We start from the raw sequence: 15,000 nt of genomic DNA on the forward strand, positions 1-15,000 counted from the left end.
CTACTACGCATAGGGCGCAAACAAATGGCGCACTATAAAGGTAATAGGGTTCCATTTGGGACGTGACACGGGTCTCTGCATGGCTCGTGGGAAGATGGGAATAAAAAACATGAAGAGAAAATCAAGCAAAATGATCAATTAGGTGGTAGAAAAAAATTAACTAATATACGCTTTTAGGATTGTAGGCGTATTAAACTGAAACGAGCTCTCTGTTATCCTTATCTTTACACCTTTGATGGACTCATGCTGTGTTAAATTATGCAAACTTTTTAACAACCTTCTTCAGCTTTAATTGGGAGCGCCTCCATGGCTAGCTCTTCAAATATAGTGTTACCCAAACCGAACATTTTCACTGGACGTAAATACAACTGTGTATTAATACATTTTTAAATGCTGATTAGTACGAAGCAATACCGTGACGCTAAGGATGTAAAATATACATGTGACGATAATGCTTTCCTTCCAAATTGAAGCTATCATGTTCATGATGTGTTTGTAAAATAAGGGTTGGTGCCTTCAATCTGTCGCAGGAGCATTGTTTGCTCCAATTATATAGTGAAACGAGAAAACAATCAGGAATTCACATGGAACGCAAACATTTCCTGGAACATTGTTGATGCAATCAGATTGTCTGTTTGGGGTGAAGTACAGTGATATGCTGTTTGACAGAGTGAACAATCAATTCGTTTGGGATATGTTTATTTGATGAACTAGAAGAGGTGGCCTGAGGGATTCCTTGGGGAATGAGCACCACAGGCCTGAAGCACCAAGTATAAAACACTTCAGCAGCATGCAGATGTAACTGGAGATAAGGGTTTCCCTCAGCCCTCATACATTTAGATGGAACAGTAGTATTACTGATTCTAGGTCAGTAAAGCTTTGCATGGCAGTGGCATGTCCATGGGTGTCCAGTCCACCAGAGAATCCCTTCATCGTTTTTACAGTAACGCATTCGGAAAGATGAGTCTGGCTAAACAACTTAAATAGAATAGGCAGAACTGTTCGGTAAGTATTAGAAAGTGTATTGGAGGCCTATGTTGCATCTTTCTTATAGTACAACCCATAAACAATAGAAAAGACCTGGCCTCGTTGGACCCCGCTACGTGCCAATGACACGTCTTTTGGAAGTCAACATTCGAACAGTCTAACAAATAGATAGAATAGAAAATAACCATTTGGTTGTGTTTATGAAGGTTATTGTAACATTGGAATATGAAACAATACATATTTAAAAGGATGTAACATTTCCATTAGTTTATGTTACTGTAGGCTATATGTAAAAACGAAGAACCACTAAAAACACAGCATTTTAAGTGCAAAACCATTGTTATTTGTTGGGCCTTTCTTACAACTATGAAACTAAAGCATCTGCGTTGGAACACAGTAAAAGCGTATTGTTCTTATTTGGAAAATGTCAAGGACGGGGGATATGGCTTTGAAAATGTCAAGGACGGGGGATATGGCTTTGAAAATGTCACGGACGGGGGATATGGCTTTGAAAATGTCACGGACGGGGGATATGGCTTTGAAAATGTCACGGACGGGGGATATGGCTTTGAAAATGTCAAGGACGGGGGATATGGCTTTGAAAATGTCAAGGACGGGGGATATGGCTTTGAAAATGTCACGGACGGGGGATATGGCTTTGAAAATGTCAAGGACGGGGGATATGGCTTTGAAAATGTCAAGGACGGGGGATATGGCTTTGAAAATGTCAAGGACGGGGGATATGGCTTTGAAAATGTCACGGACGGGGGATATGGCTTTGAAAATGTCAAGGACGGGGGATATGGCTTTGAAAATGTCACGGACGGGGGATATGGCTTTGAAAATGTCAAGGACGGGGGATATGGCTTTGAAAATGTCAAGGACGGGGGATATGGCTTTGAAAATGTCAAGGACGGGGGATATGGCTTTGAAAATGTCACGGACGGGGGATATGGCTTTGAAAATGTCACGGACGGGGGATATGGCTTTGAAAATGGCAGAGTAATTGGAGAGCTTTGAGTCATTATGATGTTCTCTGCCTTTCTAGTGTTAAAGAACTACTGTTTCAACCATTCCTGATATCATGCTGGCATTTTGCTGTAATATTCAGAACTTGTTGCTGTGTAGCAGCTACTGAGCACAATGCACCTTAAGATTTTTATTATTGCAACACATAAATGAATCACATCTTAAAACACATCTTAAAATACCAATTCTTAAGTTCTTCATATACCTGCTGTGCCACGTTCCTTTTGCAGTCATCCCCTGAATATGCAATTATAATACAGGAATGACAGTATGATTGAACTGAAATTAATTTCCACTCCAGTGGTTTAACTCTAGCATACAATATGTTGTATTGAGGAGAAGATTAAATAGAGATGATATGATCGAGTCTTGGACAGACAAAAGGACCCCCCACTGACTGGCCTATTCCTCTGTTTTAGCTGGAGGGGACAATCTCTAAATGGATTTGGATGATTCTGAAACCCTATGGCATATACAAGAAATACTCATCAAACGAGAGTCAACCCCTAAAATGTCTGTGTAATATGATTGCTTTTTTTTTGGATAGCATTTTTAATTTTCATCTTATGTAATAAAATCTGACCAAAAATAAAGCCTAGGAAATTGATAGATCAAAGAGAGGCCAGCGGAACAATGAGGTAAAGGCTAAAACTATATTGTGTTGAGAGACAAAAATCAGAATTTGAATTCTAACAGTGGATTTCATTATCTGGCTACATGCACAATCACAGGCAGAGAAATAAGACTGATTATAGAACTGGTTGTTTGGATCCTGGATGCTGATTGGACAAGCAGCGTTCCAAGCTGTGCTGTATTGGCCGGCACATCGACACTATGCCTGCTAATTTCCATCTAAAAATGATCACTGCGCCTCATAAGAATATCATGTTCATGTTAATATCCAAATCATCTCTTGTATTTATCTCAACTCGCACATCATTTCCCCTTGCTTCCAACCCAGTAGCGGTACGTGGGAAAAATGGGTAAAAGCCAGAAGAAACGTGGGTAAAAACCAGAAAAAAAGCCATATTACAACCTATGTGTTGTTATAATTGCGTTGTTTGCTCTATAACCTGTTCGTTCACATGCCTTGCAACCGTCATATATAGGCCTAAGGCCGAGAAAATAAGAAGAGAAATGTATTTAGTATGTATAAGCTGGAAATACAGGCCTAAGCGTCATTGTTCTCTAGTTTGCTCCAATTGGAGGAATTGTTGGTAGGGTTGGAGGGTAATAAAGGAACTATATATATTTTTTAAGATGTTTATATATATATATATGTATGTATATTATTTATATGTATATGTATGTATTTATATGTGTATGTATGTGTTTATATATGTATATACTGAATATATTTCCAAACAAATATATGGGGAATTGGAAGTGATGCAGACAATTACATTGATGGAAGCTACAATCTATCTGTGTTTTTTAATGTGATGTGATGTGATTGATGTGAAGCCAAATTCAAACGGGCTTCTGTTGATATATTTTTTTGAGTGCGTCAGGACCATTCACAGTTGAGTTCACTCAGTTTAGCTCAACGCTGATTTTCTATTATTTTTCACGGGAGGCCAAATGCTCACTGGCTTCCCTTGCTGTGTCACACCCTAATCTGTTTCACCTGTCTTTGCCAATGTCTCCACCCCCTCCAGGTGTTGCCCATCTTCCCCATTATCCCCTGTGTATTTATACCTGTGTTCTCTGTTTGTCTGTTGCCAGTTCGTTTTGTTCATCAAACCTTCCAACGGTTTTTCCCTTGCTCGTGTCTTGTCTATAGTTCCTGTTTTTAAAGTTTTCCCAGTTTTGACCTTTCTGCCTGCCCTGATCCTGAGCCTGCCTGCCATCCTATACTTTTGCGCCACAACTCTGGATTACCGACCTCTGCCTGACCCTGAGCCTACATTGCCGTCCTGTACCTTTGCCGCACTACTCTGGATTACCGACCTCTGTCTGAGCTGACCCCGAGCCTGTCTGCTGTCCTGTACCTTTGCCCCACTACCTTGGATTACCGACCTCTGCCTGCCTTGACCCTGAGCCTGTCTGCTGTCCTGTACCTTTGCCCCACTACTCTGGATTACCGACCTCTACCTGAGCTGACCCTGAGCCTGTCTGCCGTCCTGTACTGTTGCACCACTACTCTGGATTACCGACCTCTACCTGACCTGACCCTGAGCCTGTCTGCCGTCCTGTACTGTTGCACCACTACTCTGGATTACCGACCTCTACCTGACCTGACCCTGAGCCTGTCTGCCGTCCTTTACTGTTGCACCACTACTCTGGATTACCGACCTCTACCTGACCTGACCCTGAGCCTGTCTGCCGTCCTTTACTGTTGCACCAATACTCTGGATTACCGACCTCTACCTGACCTGACCCTGAGCCTGTCTGCCGTCCTGTACGGTTGCACCACTACTCTGGATTACCGACCTCTACCTGACCTGACCCTGAGCCTGTCTGCCGTCCTGTACCGTTGCACCACTACTCTGGATTACTACCGACCTCTACCTGACCTGACCCTGAGCCTGTCTGCCATCCTGTACCGTTGCACCACTACTCTGGATTACTACCGACCTCTACCAGACCTGACCCTGAGCCTGTCTGCCGTCCTGTACCGTTGCACCACTACTCTGGATTACTACCGACCTCTACCTGACCTGACCCTGAGCCTGTCTGCCATCCTGTACCGTTGCACCACTACTCTGGATTACCGACCTCTACCTGACCTGGCCCTGAGCCTGTCTGCCGCCCTGTACCTTTGCACCACTACTCTGGATTACTACCGACCTCTACCTGACCTGACCCTGAGCCTGTCTGCCGTCCTGTACCGTTGCACCACTACTCTGGATTACCGACCTCTACCTGACCTGACCCTGAGCCTGTCTGCCGTCCTGTACCGTTGCACCACTACTCTGGATTACTACCGACCTCTACCTGACCTGACCCTGAGCCTGTCTGCCGTCCTGTACCGTTGCACCACTACTCTGGATTACTACCGACCTCTACCTGACCTGACCCTGAGCCTGTCTGCTGTCCTGTACCGTTGCACCACTACTCTGGATTACCGACCTCTACCTGACCTGACCCTGAGCCTGTCTGCCGTCCTGTACCGTTGCACCACTACTCTGGATTACTACCGACCTCTACCTGACCTGACCCTGAGCCTGTCTGCCATCCTGTACCGTTGCACCACTACTCTGGATTACCGACCTCTACCTGACCTGACCCTGAGCCTGTCTGCCGTCCTGTACCGTTGCACCACTACTCTGGATTACTACCGACCTCTACCTGACCTGACCCTGAGCCTGTCTGCCATCCTGTACCGTTGCACCACTACTCTGGATTACCGACCTCTACCTGACCTGACCCTGAGCCTGTCTGCCGCCCTGTACCTTTGCACCACTACTCTGGATTACTACCGACCTCTACCTGACCTGACCCTGAGCCTGTCTGCCGTCCTGTACCGTTGCACCACTATTCTGGATTACCGACCTCTACCTGACCTGACCCTGAGCCTGTCTGCTGTCCTGTACCGTTGCACCACTACTCTGGATTACCGACCTCTACCTGACCTGACCCTGAGCCTGTCTGCCATCCTGTACCGTTGCACCACTACTCTGGATTACTACCGACCTCTACCTGACCTGACCCTGAGCCTGTCTGCCATCCTGTACCGTTGCACCACTACTCTGGATTACCGACCTCTACCTGACCTGACCCTGAGCCTGTCTGCCGTCCTGTACCATTGCACCACTACTCTGGATTACCGACCTCTACCTGACCTGGCCCTGAGCCTGTCTGCCGCCCTGTACCTTTGCACCACTACTCTGGATTACTACCGACCTCTACCTGACCTGACCCTGAGCCTGTCTGCCGTCCTGTACCGTTGCACCACTACTCTGGATTACCGACCTCTACCTGACCTGACCCTGAGCCTGTCTGCCGTCCTGTACCGTTGCACCACTACTCTGGATTACTACCGACCTCTACCTGACCTGACCCTGAGCCTGTCTGCCGTCCTGTACCGTTGCACCACTACTCTGGATTACTACCGACCTCTACCTGACCTGACCCTGAGCCTGTCTGCTGTCCTGTACCGTTGCACCACTACTCTGGATTACCGACCTCTACCTGACCTGACCCTGAGCCTGTCTGCCGTCCTGTACCGTTGCACCACTACTCTGGATTACTACCGACCTCTACCTGACCTGACCCTGAGCCTGTCTGCCATCCTGTACCGTTGCACCACTACTCTGGATTACCGACCTCTACCTGACCTGACCCTGAGCCTGTCTGCCGTCCTGTACCGTTGCACCACTACTCTGGATTACTACCGACCTCTACCTGACCTGACCCTGAGCCTGTCTGCCATCCTGTACCGTTGCACCACTACTCTGGATTACCGACCTCTACCTGACCTGACCCTGAGCCTGTCTGCCGCCCTGTACCTTTGCACCACTACTCTGGATTACTACCGACCTCTACCTGACCTGACCCTGAGCCTGTCTGCCGTCCTGTACCGTTGCACCACTATTCTGGATTACCGACCTCTACCTGACCTGACCCTGAGCCTGTCTGCTGTCCTGTACCGTTGCACCACTACTCTGGATTACCGACCTCTACCTGACCTGACCCTGAGCCTGTCTGCCTTCCTGTACCGTTGCACCACTACTCTGGATTACTACCGACCTCTACCTGACCTGACCCTGAGCCTGTCTGCCGTCCTGTACCATTGCACCACTACTCTGGATTACTACCGACCTCTACCTGACCTAACCCTGAGCCTGTCTGCCGTCCTGTACCATTGCACCACTACTCTGGATTACCGACCTCTACCTGACCTGACCCTGAGCCTGTCTGCCGTCCTGTACCGTTGCACCACTACTCTGGATTACTACCGACCTCTACCTGACCTGACCCTGAGCCTGTCTGCCATCCTGTACCGTTGCACCACTACTCTGGATTACCGACCTCTACCTGACCTGACCCTGAGCCTGTCTGCCGTCCTGTACCGTTGCACCACTACTCTGGATTACTACCGACCTCTACCTGACCTGACCTGAGCCTGTCTGCCGTCCTGTACCGTTGCACCACTACTCTGGATTACCGACCTCTACCTGACCTGACCCTGAGCCTGTCTGCCGTCCTGTACCGTTGCACCACTACTCTGGATTACCGACCTCTACCTGACCTGACCCTGAGCCTGTCTGCCGTCCTGTACCGTTGCACCACTACTCTGGATTACTACCGACCTCTACCTGACCTGACCCTGAGCCTGTCTGCCGTCCTGTACCGTTGCACCACTACTCTGGATTACTACCGACCTCTACCTGACCTGACCCTGAGCCTGTCTGCCGTCCTGTACCTTTGATGCCCGTGTTCGATTTGATAAACTTTTGTTACTTCGACACTGTCTGCACCTGGAATTTACCTTCAAACCTAATATGCTGAATGCTATGGAAGGCAACAATATCATACTCTATTTGACCAGACAGCATCAGATAGATGGGCTACACAAACAGACAAGACGGGAGATGTTTCGCTCATGCGGATGCTTTTTCCAGTGAGATACATTCAGCCTTTTGCAAATTTAAGGAAAATTATGAAACACAGACACGAAAGAAAAATAATTGTTTATTTTTTAATTGTTTTTATTTATTGGTACATTTTTGGGGGGGAAGCCTGGATTCCCTTGGCAACCAGGAATACACGCCACTGTTCCAGCCTAGCATTTAGTTTGGTACAGCGGGGGTTTATACAAGCCACACGTTCTGCCTCTCTGACATCGGAAACAGTGTTTCACATAGAGCGTGAACGGTGCCCAGACAAGACAACTTTTTCTCACCAGGCAAAATCGCGCATCAGTTTCATTATCATGGAAATATCCAAGTAAATGCCAATTTGAAAAAAATAGTAAAACAAAGAAATGCAGCTAGTGTACTGTTGTTCAATGTTTGACTGAGTTATCCAGCCTGCATTGCAATCATTTTGTTTAGAGTGAACGACCAGTCCTTTTGCATAGAAACTATGCAAAAATAATTAAGGACTGGGGTTTGCCTGTAGCATCATGACCAAAAGAACTACCCGATTTTTGTCCGGACTATTTCTTCTGGTAGAAGAAGAAATAGAAAATGTTTAATTCATTGTTGTTTTAATGTTGGTAACAGCTTTATAAAAGCAATAAGGCATGTGAGGTAGTGCAGTCACAGGTAAATGAGTTAACTGGCCCTCCGTTATCGTATCATGCCTAACAGCAAAATGTACCTGTGTCTGTATTCATGTGCCTTATCGCTTAATTATACCACGGGTGGATCTAATCCTGAATGCTGATTGGTTTAAACCACATTCCAGCTGGTGTCTATTCTTCAAGTTACCACCGGCTAAATCTATGATGTTAAAATGCCTATTTACTCTGTTCCATCTGATTGCTCAATTCACTGTCTCATCAGCCCAGCCAGGCACTTCATAAACTTGATCTCCACTATAAAAAGCATCTAGACATTATTTCACATTTCTTTTAGACTGACTTTTAGTTTTCAACAGTGGAGATTTGTATAAACATTACTGTCTGTCCCTCCAACATTTGCAACATTGTTTCAATATTCAAATTCGATCTCCATCTATCCCATAGTAATGAACTTTTATTTTATTTTTATTTCACCTTTATTTAACCAGGTAAGTTCTCATAAACAGCTGCGACCTGGCCAAGATAAAGCAAAGCAGAGCGACAAAGGCAAACAACACAGAGTTACACATAAACAAGCGTTATAAAAATCTATGTACAGTGTGTGCAAATGTAGAAGAGTAGGGAGGTAAGGCAATAAATAGGCCATGGAGGTGAAATAATTGCAATTTAGCATTAACACTGGAGTGATAGATGTGCAGATGATGATGGGCAAGTAGAGAATAGAGATAATGGGGTGCAAAAGAGCAGTTGGGTGCGCTATTTACAGATTGGCTGTGTGCAGGTACAGTGATCAGTAAGCTGCACTGACAGCTGATGCTTAAAGTTAGAGAGGTAGATATGAGACTCCAGCTGATTTTTGCAATTCGTTCCAGCCATTAGCAGCAGAGAACTGGAAGGAAAGGCAGCCAAAGGAAGTGTTGGCTTTGGGGTTGACCAGTGAAATATACCTGCTGGAGCATGTACTACGGGTGGGTGTTGCTATGGTGACCAGTGAGCTGAGAGCTGACCAGTGAGCCGAGATTTACGAGGGTATGTTCGACAGCATGAGTGAAGGAGGCTTTGTTGCGAAATAGGAAGCTGATTCTAGATTTCATTTTGGATTGGAGATGCTTAACGTGAGTCTGGAAGGAGAGTTTACAGTCTAAACAGACACCTAGGTATTTGTAGTTGTCCACATATTCTGAGTCAGAACCGTCCAGAGTAGTGATGCTAGTCGGACGGGAGGGTGCGGGCAGCAATCGGTTGAAGAGCATGCACTCAGTTTTGCTTGCATTTAAAAGCAGTTGGAGGCCTCGGAAGGAGTGTTGTATGGGGTTGAAGCTCGTTTGGAGGTTTGTTAGCACAGTGTCCAAAGACGGGCCGGATATATACATAATGGTGTCGTCTGCATAGAGGTTGATCAGAGAATCACCAGCAGGAAGAGTGACATCATTGATGTATACAGAGAAGAGAGTCGGCCCGAGAATTGAACCCTGTGGCACCAACATAGAGGCTGCCAGAGGTCCGGACAACAGGCCCTCCGATTTGACACACTGAACTCTGACTGAGAAGTAGTTGGTGAACCAGGCGAGGCAGTCATTAGAGAAACCAAGACAATTGAGTCTGCCGATAAGAATGCGGTGATTGAGTTGAAAGCCTTGGCCAGGTCGATGAAAACGGCTGCACAGTACTGTCTTTTATTGATGGCAGTTTGATATTGTTTAGAACCTTGAGCGTGACTGAGGTGCACCCATGACCAGCTTGGAAACCAGATTGCATAGTGGAGAAGGTATGGTGGGATTCGAAATGGTAGGTGATCTGTTTGTTAACTTGGCTTTCGAAGATTTTAGAAAGGCAGGGTAGGTTGGATATAGGTCTATAACAGTTTGGGTCTATAGTGTCTGCCCCTTTGAAGAGGGGGATGACTACGGCAGCATTCCAATCTTTGCGGATCTCAGACAATACGAAAGAGAGGTTAAATAGGCTAATATAGGGGTTGCAACAATTTCGGCGGATCATTTTAGAAAGAGAGGGTCCAGATTGTCTAGCCCAGCTGATTTGTAGGGATCCAGATTTTACAGCTCTTTCATCAGCTGTCTGGATTTCGGTGAAGGAGAAGCGGCGGGGGAGGGGGGGGGGCTTGGGCAAGTGGCTGCAGGGGGTGCAGAGATGTTGGCCGGGGTAGGGGTAGCCAGGTGGCTAACATGGCCAGCCATAGAAAAATGCTTATTGAAATGATTGATTATCGTAGATTTATCGGTGGTGATTGTAGGACGGCCGGGGTGTTAAGCATGTCTCAGTTTAGGTCACCTAACAGTAAAAACTCTGAAGATAGATGGGGGCAATCAATTCACATATGGTGTCCAGGGCACAGCTGGGGGCTGAAGGGGGTCTATAACAAGCGGCAACGGTGAGAGACTTGTTTCTGGAAAGGTGGATTTTTTAAAGTAGAAGCTCAAATTGTTTGGGTACAGACCAGGCTATCTCTGCAGTAGATTGAAACTTTGCCCCTTTTGGTAGTTCTATCTTTTCAGAAAATTTAGTAGTTAGGGATGGAAATTTCAGGATTTTTGGTGGCCTTCCTAAGCCAGGATTCAGACACGGCTAGGACATCCGGGTTGGCAGAGTGTGCTAAAGCAGTGAATAAAACAAACTTTGGGAGGAGGCTTCTAATGTTAACATGCATGAAACAAAGGCTTTTACAGTTACAGGAGTCAACAAATGAGAGCGCCTGGGGAATGGGAGTGGAGCTAGGTGCTGCAGGGCCTGGGTTAACCTGTACATTATTTTTTCTATTCTTTTTATTTTATCCGTTATTTTACCAGGTAAGTTGACTGAGAACACGTTCTCATTTGCAGCAACGACCTGGGGAATAGTTACAGGGGAGAGGAAGGGGATGAATGAGCCAATTGTAAACTGGGGATTATTAGGTGACCGTGATGGTCACCAGAGGAACAGAGGAGGAGTAGGATAAGGGTACGGCTAAAGGCTATAAGAACTGTTTGTCTAGTATGTTCGGAACAGAGAGTAAAAGGAGCAGATTTCTGTGCATGGAATAGATTCAAGGCATAATGTACAGACAAGGCTATGGTAGGATGTGAATACAGTGGAGGTAAACCTAGGCATTGAGTGACGATGAGAGAGATTTTGTCTGTAGAGGTGCCATTTAAGCCAGGTGAGGTCACTGCATGTGTGAGGGGTGGAACAAAATGGCTAGCTAAGGCATATTTAGCAGGGCTGGAGGCTCTACAGTGAAATAAGACAATAATCACTAACCAAAACAGCATTTGACAAAGGCATATTGACATTAGAGAGAGTCATGCGTAGGTGAGTGATCATAGGGTCCTGTGAGTAGCTGGGCGAGCTGGAGACACAGCGATTCAGACAGCTAGCGGGCCGGGGCTAGCAGGCTAGCAGAACGTCCTTCGGGGGATGTCGCGGGGGACGAGCCTGTTGAAACCCCCTTGGACGGTTACGTCGGCAGACCAGTCGTGATGGATCGGCGGGGCTCCGTGCCGGCAGTAAAAGGGTCCAGGCCAATTTGCAAAATAGGTACTGTAGCCCAAAACTTAGCTGATGGACTTCTTCAGCTAGCCGGGAGATGGGCCTAGCTCCAGGCTAACTCCATGTTAACTGGTGCTGGCTTTTGGACAGAGACGTTAGCCAGGAGTAGCCACTCGGATAGCAGTTAGCTAGCTGCGATGATCCAGTGTAAAGGTTCAGAGCTTGCGGTAGGAATCCGGAGATGTTGAGATGCGGTAGATAAAAAACAGTTCGATATGCTCTAGGTTGACTGGCAGGAATTGAACGGGCTGAAGCTGGCTGATGTTCGAGTTAACGGTAATGACCGCTAGCAGTGGCTAACTGACTACTAGCTAAAGTGTAAAAAGAATTGCAGATCCGTACCACATTGGGTGAGAAGGGTTGCAGGAGAGTATGCTCAGTCCGTTAATGGGAATTGAGATGAATAAAATAGTAAAAATATGTACGAAATATATACGAAGAAAAATATATGGGACGGGACAAGACAACAGACGTCTGACGGCTACGCCGTCTGTCTGTTGGGACAGCTCCTCTGAACACCAGGTGAAATTGCGCCTCATTAGCACATTGTTATATATGTATCCAAATAAATAAACAATAAACAAATAAACAAATGCAAATGCTGCTACTTTGCTATTATTCTGACTGCACTTTTTGACATGACTGTAAGTTAGCCGTGGTTGGCTAGCTAGAAAGCATAGGACAAGAACGTTACCAGCCAGTATGCCAATGGAACATTTAAAGCAAACGACTGGGTCCCGTCTATAGAAACAAAACAAAAAGACTGAACGACTGGGTCACGTCTCTATCAACCGAACCGATAGAACAAAAAAACAGCCGGCTTTGGTAGCAACCCCAGATTTGTGGAAGGATGAAATAGTATGAATAAATGGTTTTAATTCAAACATATACTGTATAATTCTTTGAATATGTTGGTAACCCGTTGTATAAAAGTGATAATTCCCTCGTCTCGGGTCTAACAACACCCGTGCCAATGTATCCTCCAAACACTGGCAACGAGGGCATTATCACTTAAATAGAACTGGCTTGGAACCTCTAACCCTGGCAATTTGACTGGTAAACTTATGGGTACACTCACAATGGCTGCCTGGTATTGTGATGTAATAATTCTCATGGTAATGAAGAATATTCCTTCAAATGATGCTAACTGATGTGGCTCATGCAATGGAATGTATTTTAATTTGATTTGAATTGATTCAACAAATCACAGCACAGATTGATGGGTACACTTCCTGATTTGACTTTCTGCTTTGCTCCTTACTTTCTGCTTTACACTCGCAATGGCCGCCAGTCCACCCATTATGCCATCATTGACTTAAATGGGGATGCCCTTTCTATTCTTTCTTATTTCTATGATCACAGTATCATCATTGTCATCAGCTTTATATGGTAGTAACAATACAACAGACCTGCCTTACTTGTCTGAGGAGTTTTAATCTCATCCAACGTGATGATTTCTTCTGTAATCCACAGATTCTTATGATCCGGATTATTGTATTATCTCCATTTTGATTAATAGACCCAGAATAAAGTCTCATTTCATTTACACTATCCAGGTCAGAATTGATCAAGTGTTACCCAGTAATACTTCTAGTCCCATGTCGTGAATGAACTCATGCCCTGGCTTGGGCTCAATCTGATTTCTTTCATGGTTTCTGGCCTCTAAATCCTGGTACCATCTTCTTTTCCTCTGTCTCATCTGCAGCCTCTGACAATCACAGTGTGGATTTGATTGCAGGGTAAATGGACGTGTTTGATTGAGACACTTCATTAATTTAACCTCAAAGGGACAATCAGCCTCTGGCAGAAAAATATGATGGTGAAATCACAGAGTAGGTAAAGGACTGTGTTTTACATGTCTGTGACCATTCTAAAGGGTGGAGAACAATCGCTGGCCATGGAGGTGCATGTCATGCTGTGATAGGGTGACAGAACTTGTCTAACACTGACTTAATATTAAACCTCAATTGCCAATGTAGGTTGGGTTGTTTTGTTACGAACATCTGCTACGTGTGATGGTTTCTTATACTGTAGGTGAACAGATTCCATTGATAATATAATTTTGTCAGATATTTGAAATATGAGAAGATTAGCCTATAGTCTGACAGTTTATTTAATGATTTTCTTGTTATACTCTACACTTTCAAATGGGTGAAACAAAATTCACATTAAACATTCTCTCAGGCCTCGTTCACATTACCAATAAGCACTCCATTATGTTGCGCCGGATGTCATGCCTTTCACTACACTTGTCCATTCAGTAGCGGAGAAAGACTGTGAAGACGTATGTCGTAATGAAATATGCCATGATGTAAACGGGGCATCAGTCTCTAGCCCCAGCTACAGTTTACATGTGTCCTTCACCACTAGGAGAGATAGAGTCCTTGTCTACTGTTACTCTACCCACAAGCAAGCATACAAGGCCCCCTCGTGCGCCATTCGGCAAATCAGATCATGACTCAGTACTCTTGCTTCCTGTATACAAACAGAAGCTCAAACAGGAAGTATTTGTGACTTGCTCCGTTGTGAAATGGTCATCACAATCAGAGATTATTCTACCGGACTGCTTTGCTAGCGTTGATTGGAATATGTTCTGAAACACCGCCAATAACATCGACAAGCTAACCACCTCTGTCACGGGCTTCATAAGGAAATGCATCGGCGACATACCCTAGATGACTCAAAGCTGATACAGACATACCCAAGATGACTCAAAGCTGATACAGACATACCCAAGATGACTCAAAGCTGATACAGACATACCCAAGATGACTCAAAGCTGATACAGACATACCCTAGATGACTCAAAGCTGATACAGACATACCCAAGATGACTCAAAGCTGATACAGAGATACCCAAGATGACTCAAAGCTGATACAGACATACCCAAGATGACTCAAAGCTGATACAGACATACCCAAGATGACTCAAAGCTGATACAGACATACCCTAGATGACTCAAAGCTGATACAGACATACCCAAGATGACTCAAAGCTGATACAGAGATACCCAAGATGACTCAAAGCTGATACAGACATACCCAAGATGACTCAAAGCTGATACAGACATACCCAAGATGACTCAAAGCTGATACAGACATACCCAAGATGACTCAAAGCTGATACAGAGATACCCAAGATGACTCAAAGCTGATACAGACATACCCAAGATGACTCAAAGCTGATACAGACATACCCTAGATGACTCAAAGCTGATACAGACATACCCAAGATGACTCAAAGCTGATAC

This window comes from Oncorhynchus kisutch, linkage group LG14 (genome assembly GCF_002021735.2).
Source record: "Oncorhynchus kisutch isolate 150728-3 linkage group LG14, Okis_V2, whole genome shotgun sequence".
Classification (NCBI taxonomy): domain Eukaryota; kingdom Metazoa; phylum Chordata; class Actinopteri; order Salmoniformes; family Salmonidae; genus Oncorhynchus; species Oncorhynchus kisutch.